The 22,921-nt window shown below is 39.2% G+C and overlaps 1 protein-coding gene across 1 annotated transcript in view; it reads left to right on the forward strand.

The window, feature by feature from the left end:
• The window catches only part of anxa6 (annexin A6), a 165,893-nt gene extending 150,477 nt beyond the window's left edge, over positions 1-15,416 (forward strand). The window contains exon 26 of the transcript XR_009674699.1: positions 15,392-15,416. The gene's annotated coding sequence lies outside the window, so the exon portion shown is untranslated. The remainder of the gene's footprint in view (positions 1-15,391) is intronic.
• Positions 15,417-22,921: the final 7,505 nt, after the last annotated feature.

Genomic DNA, 22,921 nt, shown 5'->3' on the forward strand with positions numbered 1-22,921 from the left:
GCCTTAGATGTCATATGATTTTTTTGAAGATTAGATAAAGATTAGATAAACATCTCAATAAATGCTCTGGGCATTTATAAATGTTAATTGCATGCTTTAGTTAGTGTAAAGTTTATGTGAAATAGTGTTCAGGGTGTTAAGACTTAAAGAGCCCAATCAGAAAGGCCGAGATGAAGTGAGGGGCGTCCATTGTCATGATATAGCTCCTTATTTGTTTAAGAGGGGATTCCTGTTGGTTTATAAGATCATATTCATATCTCCTCTGGCTATGTATTCCAGGGTGGAGTTTCTTTCATTATTCCTCTTTTATGTGGTCATACAATCCCTGTTTAGCCCTTCACATGTACAGTACTTAATAAGGACAACCTTTGTTCACAATCCTCTCTGGTTAAACTCTGGTTAAAAGTCCCCACAATGATTTAAATGGGAACAACATAGACATCTGCAACTCTATCGCAACCTCCGAAACAAAAGATGGCATTGAGGATGTTTTCTTCTGTCATAAAATATAAGAAAGATAATTTCCTTTATATTCCCTCCCATGCAAGTTGTCTTAACAACATAAACATTTATCTGATTGAGTGGTCGATCAGATGATAACTCAATCCCTGCAGCACAGTTCTCCCACTACAATATGAACTGGCAATAGGTCAGAAAAACTCTTTATCCAATCATATTTATTATCAGATTGAAGAGTTATGCAACTCAGACTCAGTTCAAGTTGGATTGATGTTTTCTTTCAATCAGAAACAACATGAGCTTTGACAGGCACTCCCCTGAATTGAGCCTGGCTGTAACGTTTGTCCTGACATACTTGTTCTCTGCTGGCTGAGACAGATCTTGTGAAAGGATCTTTGGACAATCATATGATCTCCCTCTGCTGCTCCTCCAGGGTATCCAGCATGACTAACTCAAATAGAGTGGTGAAACCATTTTTTATAGAGTAACCACACATCTCCAATGTTACATATACCTCACTAGACTCACTTTCTGAGAATAAACAATCACAACAACATTATTACCTCCTACAGGCTACAGACAGAGTCTGGGTTTGCTGACAATTTATGATGTACTCATTTTAGTTCAATTCAAAACAGCTTCCCAGGAAGGAACGTTTTTATAATTAAAGGGATACTTCACCCGTTGAAACATGAATCTGTATTGACATTGGGTCATATATGTAGTAGAACCAAATCCCAGAATGCACAGCACCGCAGGTCACTCCCACTAAGGTCCTCTAGTTCAGAATCAGTAATACTTAAATAAAAACATTTACAGACATATTTACTTCAACACAAGACCATTTCCTCAACTGATTCCAAGATTTCTTCCAGAATTTATCTTGGAAATTCCTGGCAGAAAACAGACTCTATGTCTGTGTCCATAGGCAAACAGTGAGAGCACCGACACTACCAGTCCGCCCCAGCTCGAGCCGGCCCGGGCTCCTCATCCTCACCGCCGCTGACAGGCAGGCGTCATGTCTCTGCTGGCAGAGCAGGCAGAGCTGGCAGTGGCTAGCGGCGGCAATATAGCAATATAGCTGCGAGACGGTTGCTGGCCACAGGCCGGTCTTGTAATATAAATATAACGGCGAGACGGCTGCTCCCCGCAAGCCCGGCCGCGGCGAGCAGCCGCCTCGCCGTTATATTTATATTTTTTCGCCATTATCAGCTTTCTCCACAGAGCCTGTTAGCATAGCTTCCAAGCAATATGGCGGACACTAAGTTTTGATTCTGGGAGTGAGTTCCCACCCACTGATCTGTGATAGTTCTGTAGCTTTAGTGGTCGAAAATATGAAGAACTAGCGTTGTAGTTTCACCCTGCTAATGGCAACAGCTTCCAGTGATGCAAAAATCATCATTTTGCGTCACTGGAAGCTCCTTTTCAGACTCAGAAATACAAAGATTTCCCATCTCGGGAAAATGAGGGCGGGATGCAAATGGGTGAATTATCCCTTTAACGTCACCCACAGTTTAAAATCATTTCCCAAGTAATTGGCCAGTAAACGCTAACCATAATTTGAGCATGAACCCACAGTATTATGATATATTGAATTTTACACTCACAGCATATAGTATGCATGTATTCATGTGAATATATGCATGTGCTGTGTATGCCTTTCAATTTCCCTGCAGGTTGTGACATGTAGACCCATATAAGACTTCAAGATATGCCAAGATTCCTCTTCCGAAGAGTATTTTTAGATGAAAGAGAACTCTTCTTCGAATTTTCTTCATGTGAGGAGCCTATTGATTCAGACAGTGCACCATGTTGTTAGCTCTGTTTACACTTACACATGATTAGATTACCTGACGATTTTAAAGCGGTCATCCAGTATACACCAAATTTTTCAATTTTCAGTCAATTCATGTGAATCCAGCTGAGGATTAACCACCAGAACAGGAAGTGTTGTGTTTATGTGTTTAGTGAACAGGTCAAAAGTCAAAAGTAAGCGAAGGATGAGCAACATGGCAGAGATAACAAAAGCTTGGGACTGGAAGCTGTCCTCAGCAGGTAAGTTCATGTTGTCTCCATTATTTGTGACATAGCAGAGAGGGAAGAGAAACAAGAAAGTAAGTAGCACATGCCAAGGTTACTTACTACAAAATATGAATTATTAGCCTACAGAAAACTGATTAATGCAGGATCCACCAAGAGCTTTATCTGCTTATAATAATGGTAAAAATGTTGAATAAGACTGTCCTTTAAGAAAAAAAAATGTTTTATGTTCAGGTTGTATAGTTCTTTAGAACAAACAAACAGAAAAGGCAAGAGATAAATGTTAGCATTACTCACCATCATGAAGTCCAATTGGCTCGACTTTACCTCTTCTGAATAAAATACAACTTTTAGCTTACCCTTCCTCTCCGAAGTAGCTTTTAACTCTTTATTTACACATATAGTTGATCATACTTCAAGAAAGCTGATCACACAATGAGTAAACCATGTGAAGAGGTGTTAACTCCTCATCAAGGGTTAGTACTCGAATAAAATGAGACATCAAAGTTATGGCCATTGACATGTCTGAGGGCAGACCATGAGGTCCAATCTGTCCTTAATTTCTCTCATTTGACACCACATGGCAGCCAGCGACCAGACCCACATAAAACTCCAGCATTTCCACCAATAGTTAGCAACAATCCTCATTTTACCTGCTGTACCAATTAATTTTAAAGTCTGCAGTTTCACATTTCAAGTGCAATCTTTTCTTGCGAGGTTTGTTTTTTTCTCTGCAGCACATGGTGGTTTGTTAGTGATATAAAGACACCTATAAAGACTAAAGAATGTGTATAAAAACGTGTGTTTGAAAACTTTATGTATGACACACACACACACACACACACACACACACACACACACACACACACACACACACACACACAAAACAAAACACAATTTGTCCACAACTTTACCCCTTGCCTCTGGGGTGTCTCCATAGCCTTCATCACCTATTTGCAGGTCGATATTTGATCAATCTTTTAATACCTATGCTTTGAATAATCCTTGAAGGAACAAATGTTTCTGGGTAAAACCTCACCATTTAATTTGACAACTTTATTTCTGAGAGATTACTTACTTTTATCTTTTGGTTAAATATTCCAACAATGAGCATTTGCTATAACATAAGATACAAAAAAGCAACAAATAGCTGTGCTCAAATTATCAGTTAGAAGGTCATTCACTCAAGCCCTATTCTGTTTTTGTTCATAAGATGAAGCATGACATCAATAGGCACTTAATGATGTTCCCACAGAAATGGAGGACCTGACTGTTGTGTTAAGTTTAGATTCAATGTTATTGGAAATCTGAGTATATGAGATATAGGGTGTTTGGAGGCCAGAGGGGGACTGATGTTCCTTTATGCTTGTCAAGGGGGAGGGGAGGGGAGGGGAGGGGGATGCCTCCTGGGTGAACCTTAGCAACTATTTCAGACATATTTAACTAGAAGGAGACCCTCTGGTAGACTTAGAATACACAGGACGGATTATAAATCAGGAACACCTTAAGGGTCATGAAGAGCTAAAGGATTTGGTTAGAAAATGGGACGAAAACAAGTCTGCTTTAGCCTTAACATTTTAGCATGAACTGACTGATCCCTACAATGCTGCTCTTTATTATCCACAGATTCCTTTATTCCGCAACTCACTGCATGAACTGGAAAACCTTGAAGAATACCAACTGAGTCATAAGCAACCAGTTGAAAGTGCAGATATGCAGAAAATGTGTGTGGTCTTATGTGCTTGGTGCTCAACATTTAATGAAGGAGCCAGAGTAGACCTGCATGCACAATCATCTTCTAAAGCTGTGCGTCAGTCAAGCCAGAGCACATATCCTCCATGTTCAAAGAGAGCTTATCAACTGAGAGGGAATTACTCCATATAAGATTGTGCAGATTTGCTAAATTAGACTTACTGTATATCTATATTGTTTGCCTTCCTGGCATGATAGCCAGTCTGTGCATATAGTATGTTTACTTGTCTGATGAAAATATTAAAAACACAATCTTATGATATTTAAAGTTACCTATATGTATGATAAAAATCCATGCTCACATGTTTTCTGCTAAATGAACTGACAGAAATTGGACAGAATAATGTTTGAATTGTATTGTTGACCTGGTTTGAACAGGCAGCTGAAGTGTAGCAAACTAGGGAGAAATTTACATGAATTTAAGTCCATTAAGAATTCACCTTCTTTCAAATTTCATTACAAAAACCAGAGTTAATTTTCATACATTTAAGTTCACCGTTCCAAATTCAAATTGTTGTCTGTAACTGCTGAGTATTACCCGACACATGCATTTTCTGATCTATGGCATCACGGTCACGGCAGGCTATTGGTTCTTTCCAGGCCGCTTTGCACTTCCAGCCTTCAGGGGTTTGGTCTGAGACTTTACTTGATGTCTTGAAGAAACTAACATTTGACTTACAACATTCAAAGTAAAAAACGAAAGTCATTGATAACACATTGATATCCTTAAGTGAACTAAGAAAACAAAGACTGATCTGATCTTACTGCTGAACCAGTTTTCATAAAGAAAACTGTTTGAGTTCAAACATGACTTGAGACTTTATGGCTTGTATACTAACTTTTATATTTCCATGCTTTATTTGAGTTGGTAGATGTGAGTCATTGGGATGTGTCCAAGTAAACGCAACCTGAATAGAAGTCATTTATAAGTATGTTTCTTTTTCCTTTTTTTCTTTCATGTGTGACTTCATCAGTTATATGTGTGTGCTGAGATCTTCCTTCTCTTCTGAAGAGGCTGCTACAGCCAACTGATGTCCAAACCTAGTGAACTTAGTGATCCAGGAAAGTTCAGATGAATCAAAAAAAAAAAAATCCTGGGGTTTATGTATTTTTGGGATCCTATAGATCAATACATTAGATACTGAACCCAGTATGGAAAGCATCCCCCTCCTACAGAAAGGTTACATATCAGATATGTTACTTCATCATTTGTTTGTGCCTTTACAAGTTACAAGTAATGATACAACAGTTGTGTGATTGAAGTGTCAAAAATCTAAAACATATTTTTGTGATGCTGGTGGTTTGGGTAATATTTACTATGTTAAGCCTCATTGTCATGGTAACATTAATAACCAGATGGTATTCATGTAGGCTACTTTTGGACAACTTACTGACGAATTCCCCCAAGGGGACAATAAAGTGTGTAAAGTGTATCGTGTCGATTCTTATTGAGCATTGGAGCACAGTCGCCAATCACAACTTAATTCACACATTTAAAAAATATGGGTACACATATTGAGTAGACATACATTTAGGGGTGGAAGTAAATCAGTCTGTAGGGACTTAGGTTGGGAATGGGAGGGTCACTGGTCCAAGTCCCGATGTGGACCAATGGAGGTTGGTTTGGTAGCTCGAGAGGTGCCAGGTCACTTCCCGAGAACTGCCAAGGAGCACTGCAAGGCTTTTTGTGCCTTTAATGGACAGATAGGACAGTGGATAGAGATGGAAATCAGGGAGTGGGAGAGTGGGGAATGACATGTGGGAAGGGAGCCACAGGTGGGATTTGAACCTGGGCCGCCTGCGTGGAGGATTATAGCCTCCATACATGGGGTGCGCGCACTAACCACTGCGCCACCAGCGCCCCAGGGATTAATAGAATTTAAAAAATAATGTGTAAATGACCATAGACATTAACAAAGTATTGAGCTACATTTCTCACTTTTGTGCTGTATACTTTGCAAACCAAAATTGCAGGATGCCACCAGACTACATCAAACACAGTCTCTAAGGAACCCTTCTCCTCCCACTTTAAGTCATGGAAAAAACATATTTGTCTCATAAGAAGCTAAAATGGCTCACAATGCATTTTTCTACATACACAAACAAACCCAATGAATTGTTTGTCCTATTCAGCACATGACTATTTATAACCAGTCACAGCACAGTTAATTCCACAGCAAACATAGTTATCCATAGTGTATTTATGAACCGGATCCCTGATATATGCTGTGCGTGGGCTGACAATATGTCCATGTGTGCAATATAAACAGTTGCTGCCTCCAATTGTGAGTCATTCCAGTAACAAGCAAGCAAAATAAAGTTACAGCCGGTGTTAATGGGCCAAACTTGTGTTTGAAAAGATAATTTCAATAATAACAATATGGATCTACGCCAATTGAAGTTTGACTTCTTTTTAAACTCCTCTGTGATGACAGTCATGTCAGTGATTTTCCTGATGGAAACTTCTGATCTATTCTTCTTTAATCACAGCTTCTGAACAGTCCTCTTTCATCTCTATATTGTTATCCCTCCTGTCTGAGCTCCTTTAATGTCTGACTGCTGACTGCAAATTGATGCACCCGCCAGTGACTGATTACCTTCTGATATTTTTAAGAACAATACCCCGCAATATGTTTGCCAAATTATCTGCAGACCTCTTAAATTGATTTACATTGTTTTTTCAGTTGTTTTTTCTGTGTATAAAATAAATATTTCTGCCTGCCATGCCCAACATGTGACGTGCCAAATACAGCTTTGTTAAAGTGACAAATTACCAAGTCATTTTGAGATTTGAAAGGCACAATAACTCTTTTATTCAAGCTGCTGGGAGGACATGGATGTTTGTTCCTAAGTGTTTTTACTCAAACCTCTTAAAGGCCTCCATGCAGTTTATCTGTCCAGTCTCCCGATGGTTTCGTAACGAGTGTAAGTGACCATCACTCTGCTCTCCAGAAATAAACAAAACAGCTCACTTTCACCTTGAAGATGTTAAAAAAAAACCTGTATGCTGTATTGATCCTCCTGAGCCTGGTGGGCTTTATGAATTAGTGCTCACTGTCGGCTCAGCCAGAGCTCTCACCTCTGTGTAGCATCTGAGGATTCGCACAGTGTCCGAGGGCTTTCAGCATTATCAGTATGCAGCACGCATGCTTGCAGGTCTGCAAATAACTCTATGGCACACCCCCTTCCACCTACCCACCCCACCACCCAGCCCATTTGTTGATCTATACTTTATTGCTATATTTATGAGTAATACACAGGCTCCAACACAGTCGTTCCAATCAACCAGGGGCTGTGCAAAAAAAAAAAATCCCCGCCAGCCATAAAATTTAATGAATAATTTGAATAGATGCTGATGCAGATGAAGCTGCAGCTGGTCAAGTGGGTTTATCTGATCTGTTGTGATTCAGGACTCCATGCTTGATTATTATGAACAAAGAATGAAATCTTGTAAATCTGCCAATTTTACCTGTAAGCTCTTAGATCAAAGATGAAGATGTCAAACAAGATGTGATCCAAGATACCGTGTCGTCGCAGAAGTAGATACTGCCTCAGAGCAAACGGTCACAAGCAGATCAACCTGCAGCTAACGTAATCCTCTCTGTGGACAGTAGTAATTTCACCAAGGAGACACAATCAAGCACTAAGCTTATGGAGCAGCAGGGATCAATAGTATATATTTTACACCCGAGGGGAAGGAATAACTTCATAGATAGATAGATAGATAGATAGATAGATAGATAGATAGATAGATAGATAGATAGATAGATAGAAAGATAGATAGATAGATAGACAGACAGACAGACAGACAGACAGACAGATGGATAGATAGATAGATAGATAGATAGACAGACAGATAGACAGACAGACAGATGGATAGATAGATAGATAGATAGATAGACAGACAGACAGACAGACAGACAGACAGATGGATAGATAGATAGACAGACAGACAGACAGACAGATAGATAGATAGATAGATTAGATTAGATTATAGAGTTATGAAAGTCATGAAATTCCCTTTTTTGGGGCACAGGTGGCCTAGTGGTTAGCTTGCGAAACCTATCCAGAGGCTACAGCCTTCAAAGTGGGCTGTCCAAGTTTGAATCCAACATGTGGCTCCTTTGCAACATGTCTTTCCCTACTCAAATTCAAATTCAAATGAGCTTCAATGGCATGACAGATCAACAATCTATGTTGCCAAAGCAGTACAGAAAACATTTTGAACAACAAATGATTACAATATATACAGTAAACAAATACAACAAATATGAATAAAAGACATTAACAATAACATGAATTATTTTTACAGTGTATTTCTATGAAACATTAAGTGTATTTTGTCTTAGTATGTGACAATCATGAACATATTTAGCAGCTCGTACTGCACACAGACTTTTCTCTCCACAGAGATAGAGCAGCTTCTGAGGATCAGGGAGATGGAGAAAGTCAGGATATTTATTATAAATGTAATCAAAGAGAGTCTCTCTTAAATCTTTATATATGTCACAGTGTAGGAGGAAGTGAGATTCTGTCTCCACTTGTCCTTGATGGCAGAGTGAACACAGCCTGGCCTCTCTGGGTAACCAGTTCTGTCTGTGACAGCTTGTTTCTATGGTCAGACTGTGTCCACTCAGTCTGTACATCGTCATGGTTTTCCTTAGTTTCACATCCCTCACTGTGCTCAGGTACTCTGCCAGCTTGTACTCTCTGTTTAGGCTCAGATAGAATTCTAATTTACTTTGTGATTTGGTGCTTTCCTTCCGATATTTGATATAATTGTCTTTTTGTTTTGAGATAATTTGGTTGGGCCAAATTGTTTGGGGTGTGTCCTGAAGCCCTGATGTTTGAGGGCGGAGCTTCAGGATCAGCTGGCAGAGGGGACTCTTATCTGGGTTCAACTCTTGGCACTGAAGGGCTTTGAACTGGTAGGAGTGGGGGTCACTGGATTGGAGGTGTTTATAGAATGTGATGTTAATGATTAAAGGGTATTGGCTGAGTTCTGCCCTGCATGCATTACTGGCCGTGTGTCTGTGGACTCTCAGGATGTTTCTACACAGTTCTGCATGCAGGACTTCCAGCGAGTGTTTTTCCCATTTGGGGAAGTCTTGGTTGGTTAATGGGCCCCATACTTCACTACCATATAAAATGATTGGGTCTATTATTGAATTGAGAATTTTGAGCCAGGTCCTAATTGGAATGTCAATCTGAATTTTTCTTTTGATGGCATAAAAAGTCCTTCTTCCTCTCTCTTCCAGCTCATTCACAGCCATGCCAAAATGTCCAGTGGGAGTGATGACTAAGCCTAAATATGTGTATTGTTTGGTGTGCTGGATTTCTATGTTTCCTAATGTGAATGTGTTTCTCTGAGAGTTGGATCTGCTTTGGAAGGTCATTATTTTGGTCTCTCTCTCTCTCCCTGATTTCTGACTTAATCCACTGAGCTATCTCTGAATGTCATTATTTTTTTCATTCTTTCTGTTAAAAATGGAGGGGACATTTTTAACATTTATTTTTCCATGGCAATTGAACAAGCCCAATACCTGGCAAGGACTATTGTGTGATATGATTAAATGAAACTAGACTCATTTTGAAGGTAGTTTTATCCTAATTATAAAACTATATTGTAAATTAACTGTACAAACAGTATCAATACTTCTTCAAAATACTGAACATGCTTTTGCACTACATGTCACATCCAACCTTTCACAGACACATTCACAAACTAATGCAGTGCCATGCTGGGCCATTAATCCGCTACTCATGTTTTGCACACAATCATATATAGACTATGCATTCAGAATTGGTTTTAGTACAGTTTCTATGTTTTGTGTAATGTTGTGCCTGACAAAATCTGAAAAATATCTCAAATGTCCCAACAGTCTTTCAGTAACATACTGGATATAGTTTTATTCATATGTTAAATCAAAGTCAAACCCGTTTTTATTAGGAACAAAACAGATTTTTTCAGTATTTGTTTGCTTTGAAACTGAAGTTGGGCTTCTTGTCTCTGGCTCTGCAGTAAAAGCTGTTTGGCACTGACTCAGCCACTTAATATGCAAGTATTTCCACCTACTGGACAAGTGCTCACACTGCATAACAACCTCATCCCCTTTTATTTCCCCGTCTTTATGATACAAATCTAAATTACTGCTTCATAATAGAGATTTGGGCAGATACTAGACATGCATGTAAAATTTGAGCATATTTATATCATAGATTGCAGTCAGTGGAGCATATCACTGGCAGCCTCTGGGGTTTATAGCTGTTATCAAACAGCCTGGTTCAGACCGGCGTTGATTTGTGTCTCTGTTCTAAGGTATTCCCGCGTGTAATTCAGTCCAGTGCGTCCCTTGATCCATGCTGCCAATTTCCTCTGCTGAAAAAGCACGACAAAGCATGGCAGCAGTTCTTGTTGTGCATTTTGCATAAAGTCTGTCATCTAAACCTGTTCAGGGAATAAGGTGGTGTCTCCCCCTCTTGTGGTTTGATGCATTATTACATTGGTGTGCAGATGCAGTTCTTAAGAGTGCCCGCTCATTACAGGTATGATAACCATGTTTGGGCTTGAGAAATGCTTCAAGATCTGCAATTTGTAATAAAAATGTACATGCATGGGCAGTGCATGATTCATCTGAGCACTGTACCAGACACAATCATTTCCTCTTGTATAATGTGGAGCTATGTGACCGTCAATGATCATGTAGACAATGTTTGAGAGGGACGAGAAAGAAATCAATGTCAGGATTGAAGTGGTTTCCTTATTTCCTTTGGAGTGCAGTCTATTGCTGATTGAGCGTTCAGACCCATTCAGAACCAAGATTGCCTCTCCTTTTTATAGGCAGCTCCAGCTCAGATTGACTCTCAGTCTCATGATACTGGTAAAAATAGCTTTATTCTCAACTGGCTCGATTTAATTTAGCAGGCCTGTGTCTCCTCTGTGATAGCTGATGGGGGGGAGTAGATTCATAACGGAGGAGTGGATGGATCAGAAATGTATAAAAGATTGCAGGTTTTTGGGAAGAATTGTCTAAAAAGGGAGCAATTTGCAACATCAGGGTTGGCAGAAAACACAATATTTATTTTTTGCGTTTGTGTGCGTCTGAGCAGATACCTTGATGTGTCATTGTTTTCCTTTGACAGTGAAGTCGAGTGTTCAGAGTAGCGACTGTTCCTCCATGCGTTCAGAATTTTCTTCTTTAATCTCCTCCTAGGAAGCTGCTGGGCTCTGCTGTAAAGCATGGATGGCTGTGTGAGTTATGGCATGCGAGCTATTCGGCAGGGTTTCGGAAAAAATGGATGAAAGAGAGGATTTCACCCAAGAAAATGCTAATTGTTAAAACTTATCACATCTCTGTGCACTCCTCCCAGATACTTAGCAGAAAAAGCTGTAATATAGGGCAGACGGAATTGAGCGCAGGGGAACACTGGTCCCTGGGGGTGACAGTAAAAAGCCACAGGACACTATGTTTTCTCTGCCAATGAGATGGTGAGGAAGTGTGCCTGGATTTCTTCTTCTTTACCTTCCTAAAGGCTGAATTCATGCCTCACTTTCTCTCCTTCCCTTTTCTATTGGGTGTTTATCATGCATGCTACACACTTGTGTGTGTGTGTGTGTGTGTGTGTGTGTGCGTGTGTGTGCGTGTGTGTGTGTGTGTGTGCGTGGGGTGACTGTGGCAGGGCATCATTGGGTGGAAGCAGCGTAGAATGAAATTTATCAAAGTCAGTGGAGCATTGTGGTGAAAGCTTTGTGAGGGAATTTCAACCACGACTATAGCCAGGGTCCATGCAAAGTGGTTAGCTTTCTCTTGCTTTTTAATGAGAATTCTCCCCAGCTATTTTGGTTCACAGGGTCTCAGCATGGCTTTAACCTTTGCTGTTTATACTGTCAGCCGAACTGGCCGGCTGCATGTTGTGAGAATTAGAACCATCTCAAAGTTGTTAAGCGTGCTGAGCATCTTACCAAGCATCTGTCTATCTGCCACCTTCCCTTGAGACAATTTCCCCATATTCAATTTGTATTTGTTCCATCCACTTCCCATTTGGAAGCAGATTGACTCACAGCTTCCCCATTCACGGTAATCACCAAATAATTTACCTTGCTGTTATCAAGAGGCAGATAATGGAAAAGGAAATAAATCCCAATCTTTACTTTGTTGGGGCAGAACATTAAAATCAAATCCCGGAGTTGTTTGTGAGGAAACAAGAAAGGAAAAAAGGAAGAAATTGCTCTATTTATTTTTGTGATTGCTTTTGTGGTATGTTACTTGTGCTTTTTGTCTCTATGTCCAAATGGTTTCACACACCTAAGGACAGTCATTTATTTATAATAACCCAACACATTAGTGTAAATGGCACGGCTGAGACCTGCTATGATGTCCTCTGCTACTCGCACAATGAACACAGCCCATTGCTTATGCATTTACAACCTCCAGGTACAGCAGCACATGATATACAATTGACATTAACTCACTACCACTGTCAATGGAGCACGGTAAACACATTCATGATTGCAGCACAATAGCCTTGCATCCAAGAATGATTGATGATTCACCATGAGAATACCTTTTGATGACAGATTCGCTCCGATGCATTTTATGCATGCCCGTTTGACGTTATTGGGAGGCAGACAGCAGCTAACATGAAAAACAAAGTAAGCATCCAATGCACTGAGAGAAGTAATGTGTCACTGTACATGATTTAGATTTGCCTTTTTTCTAAATAATATTTGATATGCTGCTGATGCATTGCTGCTCAAAGACAGTGTCTGGTATACACTGATGTGGAATTTAATATTCAAGAGTTTGAAATTATTTTCAGATTGGAAAGAGAAACTCACACCGACCCTTCAGATATAATCAATTTAAAGTAATCACTGTTATATTCATGTGGGGGGGGAGAGAGCTGTCCAGAAACCATCCTCTCTTTAACACACACACATGTACGCGCGCGCGCACACACACACACACACACACACACACACACACACACACACACACACACACACACACACACACACACAGAGGGAGATCAGCTCTACAGAAGTTTTAAGGCTACTTTCTCACACTAGGTAAATATAGCTTTTTCATACCAGACTCCCAACCCATCGCTGATTGCTGACTGAAAACCTAGTAAAAGTTTTTCACATTTATGTAACACTTGCATAACACGATGGATTCCATTATTAACACATTATTACTCCTTAAGCAGAAATACTTGTTGTCCAAACAGTTATAGCAAACAAGCACTGACATTAGTATTGCTTTCTCCCACTCATACCTCTGGCTATTGTATCTGTAATTGAACTCTGGTCCCCTGCTACTCAACATTCCTGACCACTCTGCCTGTGACAACTTTGCATTTCAGTGTAGTGAAGGTAGGAAGGTCAGAGCAAGAACATACTGCAAGACTATCAGCCAGCAGACCAGGGTTTCTACAGCTCCTTGTGCTTATCTTTCTTATAATTATACTGAATTTCACCCGGTTTAGCATAAGTAAAAGTATAAAATTCAAAGTGTAAAATTCATTGGATTTAATCCTGCAAAAATGTTAATTTAATACTTAGATAACAGAGCCCGAATGCTGTCCAGAGTTCAAAAGTCCAAATAGAAAGTGTATTTTTAGCAGAACTTACTACACATTAAATTACATACATACTGCAAGGCTGAATCTGTATTACCTCAGATTACTCAATCATTACAACATGTATTTTCAATTATGCATTGTTTCTAACAACGCCAGCCAAGTAATAGCATTGCAACATAATATATACGTTTGTAGACAGCCACACACAGGTAAGGCAGCCTCCTGCTTTACTTACACTCGAACACATGCATACATTTTAATCAACAACAGTAACACAGAGAAGTGGAAAAGAGGAAAGGCAATTACAATCAGCAGGAACCTGACCTCATGCTAACAGAGGTACTAACACACGCAGTAACTGTGTAAAGCTAAGGCAGACCACATCAGAGTAGAAATAAATGCAGTTTTTAACCAGAGTTTAAGGAGAACTGTAGAGCTATCCTCTGAAATCTCCACAGACAGACCATTCCAATGCACAGTTGTACCTGGTGGCATGGATTGATAGCAATACCTTTCATAGAAGTGTATAAACAAGATCTGCCACACAGGGTGATGTTAATCCTTATATGTCATATGCTAGCCACACCGAAATGTCATCTCCCAGCAGGGATTGTACATAAGACCCCTGGACAAGTCGCCACTATGGTATCAAGCTAACCTTCGTGTCTTTGGTCTGTGAGAGTGGGTGAAAGCATTGTGATGAACACCAGCACCGTTATAGTGAGAATATAAATAAATAAATGTTCCTTTCAGATAAAAATAATTTTATGACTGAGTAGAAGCACACTCACAGATAATCTTTAGTTTTGATATTGTTAAACTCTAAAATAAGAAGGTGCCATGACATTATTCTGTTCAATGTTAATATAAAGTAAAGAGTCATCAGCATAGGGGCGCTGGAGGCGCAGTGGTTGGTGCGAGGGCCCATGTTTCTCCAGGCGGGCAGCCCGGGCTCGAATCCAAACTGTGGCTCCCTTCCTGCATGTCATTCCCCCCTTCTCTCTCCCTGAACTCTATCCACTCTCCTGTCTCTCTAATGAAGGCCCAAAAAGCCCAACAATAAGTCTTAAAGATCACCAAAACCAGTGTAACATTAGGAAAGCTGAATTTACAAATAAGAGTTAAACCCAGAGAAGAAGTTTACTGAGCTTTTAGGTCATACCCACTTATAATCAGACTCATGATCATTTAATAGTGTGACTTCTAAGCAACAAAAAAGTGTTTAAAAAAAAGAAAGAAGTAGGGTGATACCCTTACAGTGATACAAAATTGCCTCTAAGGTTTAGTGTTTACCATAATTTTTTTACCAGATAAAAAAGTATCCAATTCTCATACTGAACATGATTTGTAATTATGATGGTGCTGTATGTATAATATGACACATCATTTGCAACAGTCAAGGGTGTCCTTGACTTAATAAAAGGATGAAACCGACGTCATACATGCAGCTTTTGGAGGTATTCCAATGTTTTATGATATGTTCAAAAGTTTAGACAGTATTTGAAGGACAAAAACTCTGAAATAATTCAATAACACAGGAATCTGTCACGAGTATTAAGTGTCCTTTTACTTTTTTCATTACGAGATTAGGAAACAGCTCATCTTCCTGTATAGAATGGCATCTGCTGTAGAGTGAAGGGCACTTATTATGAAAAATGTGTTGACTCAATCCACCAGCTCAAAAGACACCCACACAGCCCCCCCCCCCACACACACACACACACACACACACACACACACACACACACACACAGACACACCAACACATACTACGCCATCGAAGCTGGTCATACTTTGAAAGAAAAGGAGAGCAATATCAGTATTTTGCAGGTACTACAATGTCATAAAATGAACCCACAAAAAAAAACATGCTACATTGCCGTGAAGCCATTACAGCTTATTTTTTGTGCTGAGCCTTGGCCAACAGGGGGCAGATAATGTAAAATTATCATTACAGCCCATTGAGCAGTTTTGCAACCAAGGACCTGGATAGTTTTGATACTAATGACTTGTAATCATGCAAGTAACCATTTTGTGCAAGTCAGTATTATATCCTTCAAGTTCAACTTCTAAGCAAGAGATAGATAGCTTTCTAATCAATTCCCTGTTGGTTTAGATATGAGATACGTGGCAGGGGAGGCAGACCTAGACATCTGTCGGGATACATTTTTCATAAGGAAGATCTCCTTGTGGGCATACCCCTCCAATAGTGTATGAAAAATTTACCATAATCAGTGAAATGAAGCTGAGCAATCAGCAAGAAATGACTTGAAGGTGCACACTGTGGTCTTACATGAGAAAAAAGGGCCGACCAAAGCTTTTTACCACACATGCAATGGGGGATCTGGTGCTGCAACACCCAGCCTGGCTACAGATTTCTTATTTTTTATGTGCTTTGATCACTGCCTCTTCTTAACCAGGTCCATTTCTCACTTTGTGTTTTCGCTTTTATGCTGCACTTTCAAACCCATTTCCTCCCTCCTGATTCTGTAAAAAAAACCCAGCTGGGTCATTCTTCATTTTCTTCTCATCTTTCCATGCTTCATGATGAATGGTTTTGTTACACTTAAGAGAACATTAAGACACATTTTTGGATAAGCTGCATTGTATTTGTCACTGGCTGGTTGTATTTTGTCACTTGTGTCTCCTGTCACTAGATAACCTTGGCATGTAAAATGAAGCAACAATAGTTTTTTCACAGATGAAACTGCTATGTGACATTGCTGCTATTATCACTTTGTCTTGTCTGTGTCAGTCTTCAAAGACATGTCAGAGCCTGAGTCAACTGTTGTCTAACCCCAGGATTAGTTTTAGCTGCCATGTACTTCATCCTGCTGTGGATGTGTTACTATACAGAGTGAATGTCAGCTCTCTCCCGAAAAATGTTAACTGACATGGTGTGATCAGGTTTTTGTTTTTTTTACCCTAATCCATGTTTTAGCTTTAAGCCAATTGTACACTTGTGTAATCAGAGCCCTTTTATATGAAAGATCCCTCAATGAAATGCCGTTTTGCAACAACCTCCATCACTGGTAACAGTATATCTGAGTTAGGATCTCAGCATTAACCTATACCTGCAGTTACCTGAATTGTGATCCAGTTTATGTACTTAGAATCATATTCAAGTTGTATCTGAGCATCGTTTACACAATTTGACTTTTATTTAACAAGTACTGTATGTCTTATGGTCTGACAGTTGAATGTTCTTCATCTGCAGTGCATATTCTCGAACAAGTTTTGAACAAAGCACTGACATATAATCACCTTTCAAGTTGATATAAAGAACTCTGTCAGTCATCAGTTGCTTATTTACGAATCCATCTCATTTTGACTTTCTTTCTACTAACTCTGGAGGGAAATATCTGTCTCTTTATTTCCTCCAATATTTCCATCAGCTATTTGCCAACTATGCGTGTCTGCCTTTTCGATCCTTAGCACAGTGGATTTAAGTATTTTAATGGTGCAATTACGACGGAGGATTAGGGCCATGTTAAAAACATTATTTTTTTTAAATTTCGAGATTAAACTCGTAAATTTATGACAATAAAGTCATAAATTTACGAGAATAAAGTTCAAGACCAGCCTGCGCAAAATGATGAAAGTGGAACTCTTAAAGTATTTTCCTCTGCAGACAACTTCCTCCAAGTCAGTGTGGTTCTTTCTTCAGAAAAGCCACAGTTTCTTGCAGTATCTTTTCAGGGTGCTGCTGATATTTTATGACAATGTGAAGATGATGATGTGCCAAAAGCATGTGTAGTTTCATATCTGCATTAGTAAAGCCCCAACACAAGTGTCTCATGTGCAGAGACAGTTTGTGTCCTGTTCATCATTTTACAGATAAACAAGGTCTTGCAAGTTGAAGTGAAAACTTCTCTTGAACTAACTGTTTTTACCAACTACACAAGGAAGTAGCCTATTTCCTTATTAGTGAAACCTTTAGGACAAGATGCTTCATGTTTGTCATTTGAGAACAGGATGCTGCTGCTCTTCTGATATAGACTAAAAGAACAACTTAATAATTTATTCTTTAAAGACTTTAAGAGTTCTACTTTCATCATTTTCGCACAGGCTGGTCTCAAACTCGTTAATTTACGACTTTATTCTCGTAAATTTACGATTTACTTCTCGTAAAATGTACGACTTTAATCTCGTAAATTTACGACTTTAATCTCGAAATTAAAAAAAAAAATTATCGTGGCCCTAATCCTCAATCGTCTGCAATCAATATTCTGCTTTTAAGTCAAATGTAGAAAGAGAGCGGAGATGTAAGCAAACACATAGCACAAGTTGTAGACATGACAACTGCACAATGAGCTGAAACAGGTTTAAAAGCTCCATAAGGCAGAGAGGAGTAGCAGATTCACCCTTAGTGCCCCCCTTTCACATTTTTACGTTGTCTATATTTCCACTTGATACATTATGGGACTTAAATTGTTGACTCAAGCCAATTTAAAGTATGCCAGTAAATTCTTGTGGCTCCATAGCTCTGTTTCATTGAAAAAATCAGTCGTTCTGGAAGAAAAAATGATCAACAACATTCATAATTGATTAATCATTTAGCTATTTTTTCCAGGCTAAATGGCAAAATTTACCAGCCTCTAAAATAATTTTTAAAAATCCACTCTGATAAAAATGAATAGCTTGAGGGTTTGCAATGATTGTGCGAAACAAGACATTTAGGATTTGGATTATCTTAAATCCTTAAGAAGCTTTAAGACGTCATAAAGATATAAGAAATCACCACGGCTCTAGGAGCTTTTTATGTGTTTTACTGCATAAACCTGAAGGCTAATAAGGAAAAGTTATTGTTTAAAAGATAATGCTTCATTGAAGTAGGTCTAAAGGGGAAAAAACTCAATCTTCTTAAGTAACAAAGCTTATCCAACCACTTTTACTTATATGTTAGTTACTATGGTTACTTTTACTTAATTGGCAATCTGGTGTTCAAATTCAGTTAATAAAAAACGTCCGATCTAAGAAATCAGTCCATCGATTTTATGCCTCAATAGAATATATCCCTTTTATGAAATATTGTGAAATTTTGATAATAGACGCATGGGATTCCCTGTTATTGGCAACATTGACGTATCAAAATAGAAAGCCATAAACCTTCTCTTGACAGTGCATTAAAGTGGACACATCCCCATGATTGATTGGACATCCAGCTGACAGATCCCCAGCGATTGTTTACTGTAGTGGACCCTGGCAACGACTGGGCGTTTATTGCTGTCTGGCCCTGCAGTATTTCAACATTGTATCTCACTCCTCAGAGCCATCAGCGAGCTGCTTCACAGCAAACATTCACTTCCAAGAAAGCATTACCGGCTTTAGCACTGATGTTTTCACTCCCAGGTACAGAGAGGTTCAGGATAATTAATGGGTAATTATCCATCACACTTTGATCAACAGTTTCCTGAATTCCCTGTAGGTTTGTAAGTACTCTTGGAGGGGGGGGAAAGGCTATTTGCCATGTGGGAATGGGAAATGGATAATCTCTTCAGTAGCACTTGTAGTTTGTGTATTTTTTATTTCCTACAAGATTTTTGCATATCAGTGGATCAGCTTTTCTTCAATGTGGTATCCATTATTCAAAACACAGCTATTTTTGCAAGAAATGTCTCTTGAATTTTAAAGCCCTGAAGGGTGGAGGATGCCTTCCGCTGCAATCAGGTGCTGCTAAAAATGTCTTTCCTCGCTCCTACGCCTCATTTTCTATTACAATCACAGCCACACATCAGGTATGAGTGACTGACAAGAGCTCAGGATGGAAACCACAAATAAATGGGAACACTGGTGACATCTTTCCCACCAGGAGTCCTTACATTGGAAAGAATCAATGTCAGACTTGAGGGAGCATCGTTTTCTCTCGCTACATTTTGTCTGATGTGTGAAGAGTTCATGCTTTCAATGACCCATGATTTGCACCGTATCAAAAACAAGGCATGGCCGAGTACACAAAAACAACAACATCCCTTTCTCCTTTTTTTAGCTGCTTTATTGCCCGAATAAGAAGAAGTGATTACATTTGTTGTTGTTGTTGTTTGGAGCTATTGGGATTTTGCATTGTGTGTAAGGTCATTTTTACGCAGGCCTGTAAACAAACAAGAGTTTTGGGGTATGAATTCTGCTTGAACTAGGCTATATAAAAAAGGGGGAAAAGGAATATAGTGAATGTGCATTTGAACAAGCCACAATCAATCGTGTGCAGAGTGGGAGGATTTGCTCATTGCTCATACTTCACTTGTGCTGATGCATTCAATAGAGAGTGATTCAAGCTCAGTGTGTTGTAGTTGGTTTAATAATTTTTTATTAAAGAAAATACGGTGTATGTGGAGCTGTGGGTGAGCTGGTATTCTTTACAGTCACATCTATTAATTTCCTTTGGATCACATATCCAAACAGGTCCTAATGATGTCATCGCTCTCTGCATCATTTATATTGAAAGGTCATTTCCCCTATGTGTCTATCACATGCTGGGCTTAATTGCAAATTTGCAGTAACACTACCTGGATCTGTCCGACTATTTATCATGGTGAAAATCTTACTAATAGTGTAATATAACTCCTCTGGAAATGAGCTGATGACTCCTACTTTTTTTCTGATAAAGCCCTGATGTGAGCTGTTTAATGTATCTTTTACATTTTCAGAGAACAGAACATGCTTAAAAAACGAACAAGTATTGAACTTAAGTAAAACATGTAATTTTTTATTTCCAGTGTTATGCATTTAAATCCTGCTTTTATTTAGCATGTAGTCATCAGTATAGTAAAAAGAAACTCCATAACAACTCCATCTATTCATGTTAAAGTTTAGTTTTGTCTTCAGTTTGTGAGTGTTGAGTCATGAACTCAAAGGTTTTGATGTTTTATTTCTTATATAAGTGTCATTGTCTGCTTTAGCTGTTTTAGCACATTAGCACAAGTCTCAGCCAACAACACTCTGAAAACTTTTCAGAAAGAACTACCTCCAAAAATAATATTTTCTCCCGCAGCTGCTTTGTAATGTTCTAATTAGGAACCTTAGGCTACAGCGGTACTGTTATAGGCATAATTAGCCCTGAATCCTCAAAGAAGTCTATCTCTCCAAATGCTTCTATGTGTTCTATCATATTCTATTTGCAGAACGGTTTCAGATAAAAATATTTCCTGACTTTATGACACTCTACAAAAGTCTTAGGGCATAAGATGATGTCATGTGTTTTCGAATCACCAAAAATGGCTCTACAGATGCAGTAATAGCAACATGTGTAATCTCTATGTGTAAAAACCTAGCTCCAGATATTAACATTTAAAAAGAAAGCGTGTGGCAAACACATGTCCTCAGAGCTACTTATTAAAAAATGAAAGCCATGGAGTAATGTACAGCCTGATGTTATATAAGCTGTCTTATTTTTGAACCACACAGGCATCTTTTCCAGTTCGGACGCAATTTAAACAGGCTTTGGACCTGTGACTCATGATAGATAAAAAATGCATTATGTTTCATATCAGGGCTTCCTTCACATTCTTCACCTTCGTATTTGCCTGAATCCCACTTGGAAATCAGGAAATTAGGGCAGTAGCTCCCACAAGAATTTAGGAATAAAACAAGGTTTCTGGAATAGCATGTGCACTGTGAATGACGGAGTGTTTGCAGCCGCTGGTCTTCTGGTAATTGCTTTCCTGTATTCAATTATAATTGTATGTGTAGAAAAGATTATGAACATGCTTTTGTCTCTCCATCTGTGGATATATCCGGCAACGACAGAGGTAATATGATCACAAAGAGCTCTATAGGGAGAAAAGAGAAAGCAAATCTTACACACTTAATATCGTCAGCACCACTTCTTCCAATAGAAATCCTGCTCTGCACAAACACTGGTGTGATTTTGAAGCCCTAAAAATACAAAACTGGAGATTGGCTCTTACAGATTGAAGTTTCATAAGCTACACTCACTAAAAATAGCCCATCAGGGGGGAATGATTCACTATCATAGGTTGCTCTGGTGTCCGGCAACAGGCACAGAAGCATGTCATTGAGTTACTTCCTGATTTCTTTCATCCAAGTCGAGAAACTTCTGTATAAGGGAAGCCAATAGTCTGGTACCAAAGTCTAAACCAGCAGGTGGAGCTCAACAGACTGCCGACAACGGGTTAGCAGCAGTTGAGTCATAAGAGCTGTGACCTTCTCCACAGTCCAATCACAGAGCAGGGCTGCCATGTGAAGTCATATCATCACTGTCCCAACACCTAACTGTGAACATGTGTGAGATGTCCTCCCAAGGGACTTTTGGTTAATTCACTCTGATAATGTATGTTTCTTTTCACCTCTGAAGGAAAGTCACTCTGAATGACTGCTATGGAGGTTAATCATTAGTGTTACTAGCCTGTTGACTCTCCTTTCCTCCCCTCGAGTCCGCCTGTGGAGGAGCGACGCCTACATGGCAGCATCACACTCATTTCTAATCAGGGAGGTACAAGGTCTTTTATCAGGAAGGGAGAGCCTGAAGATGACATCATGCAGCTCCATGGACAGCTGTCAGGATGAGTCAGGTGAATGTGGGTAGACTGAAAGTTGCTGTGGTCCTTATGTCAAGAAAAAAAGTCCTCCCGCTGTGAGGGACCTTCCAATCCAGTCAGCGTCAATGTATGAGTAACTGCTTTGACAGGACGCTTTAGAATACAGTAACCGCCATGACTGCAAAGCAATACATGACAAGAGAGAAAGCTCATGTACAGCTGTAATCATGAGTATCAACATGGAGCAGTGCCAGGACTTTGATTCAATGAGATGTGTAAGCTGAATAAAAATAACGTAAAATATAACATTGAACAGACATCTCAGAAAAACAAATACAATTATTTCATATGTAAAAAAAAAACAACTTTTATCATTAATGATGGGAAAAAGCTCCTTCGATATCATCATCTCTTCTATAATTCTTCATTTGCTGTATTGCCATACACAGATTTGCATGTGCTCAATTATACATTCAGTGTGTGACAAACATGTGCACTTCCCCATAATGAGAAGGAATTATTTATAGCATGCTGTGCTCTTATCATTTGTTGGGCCCAACAGGTACAATAAGAATGAAGGTCAAGGA

The sequence above is a fragment of the Labrus mixtus genome, chromosome 10 (assembly GCF_963584025.1).
Source record: "Labrus mixtus chromosome 10, fLabMix1.1, whole genome shotgun sequence".
NCBI classification, from domain to species: Eukaryota; Metazoa; Chordata; class Actinopteri; order Labriformes; family Labridae; genus Labrus; species Labrus mixtus.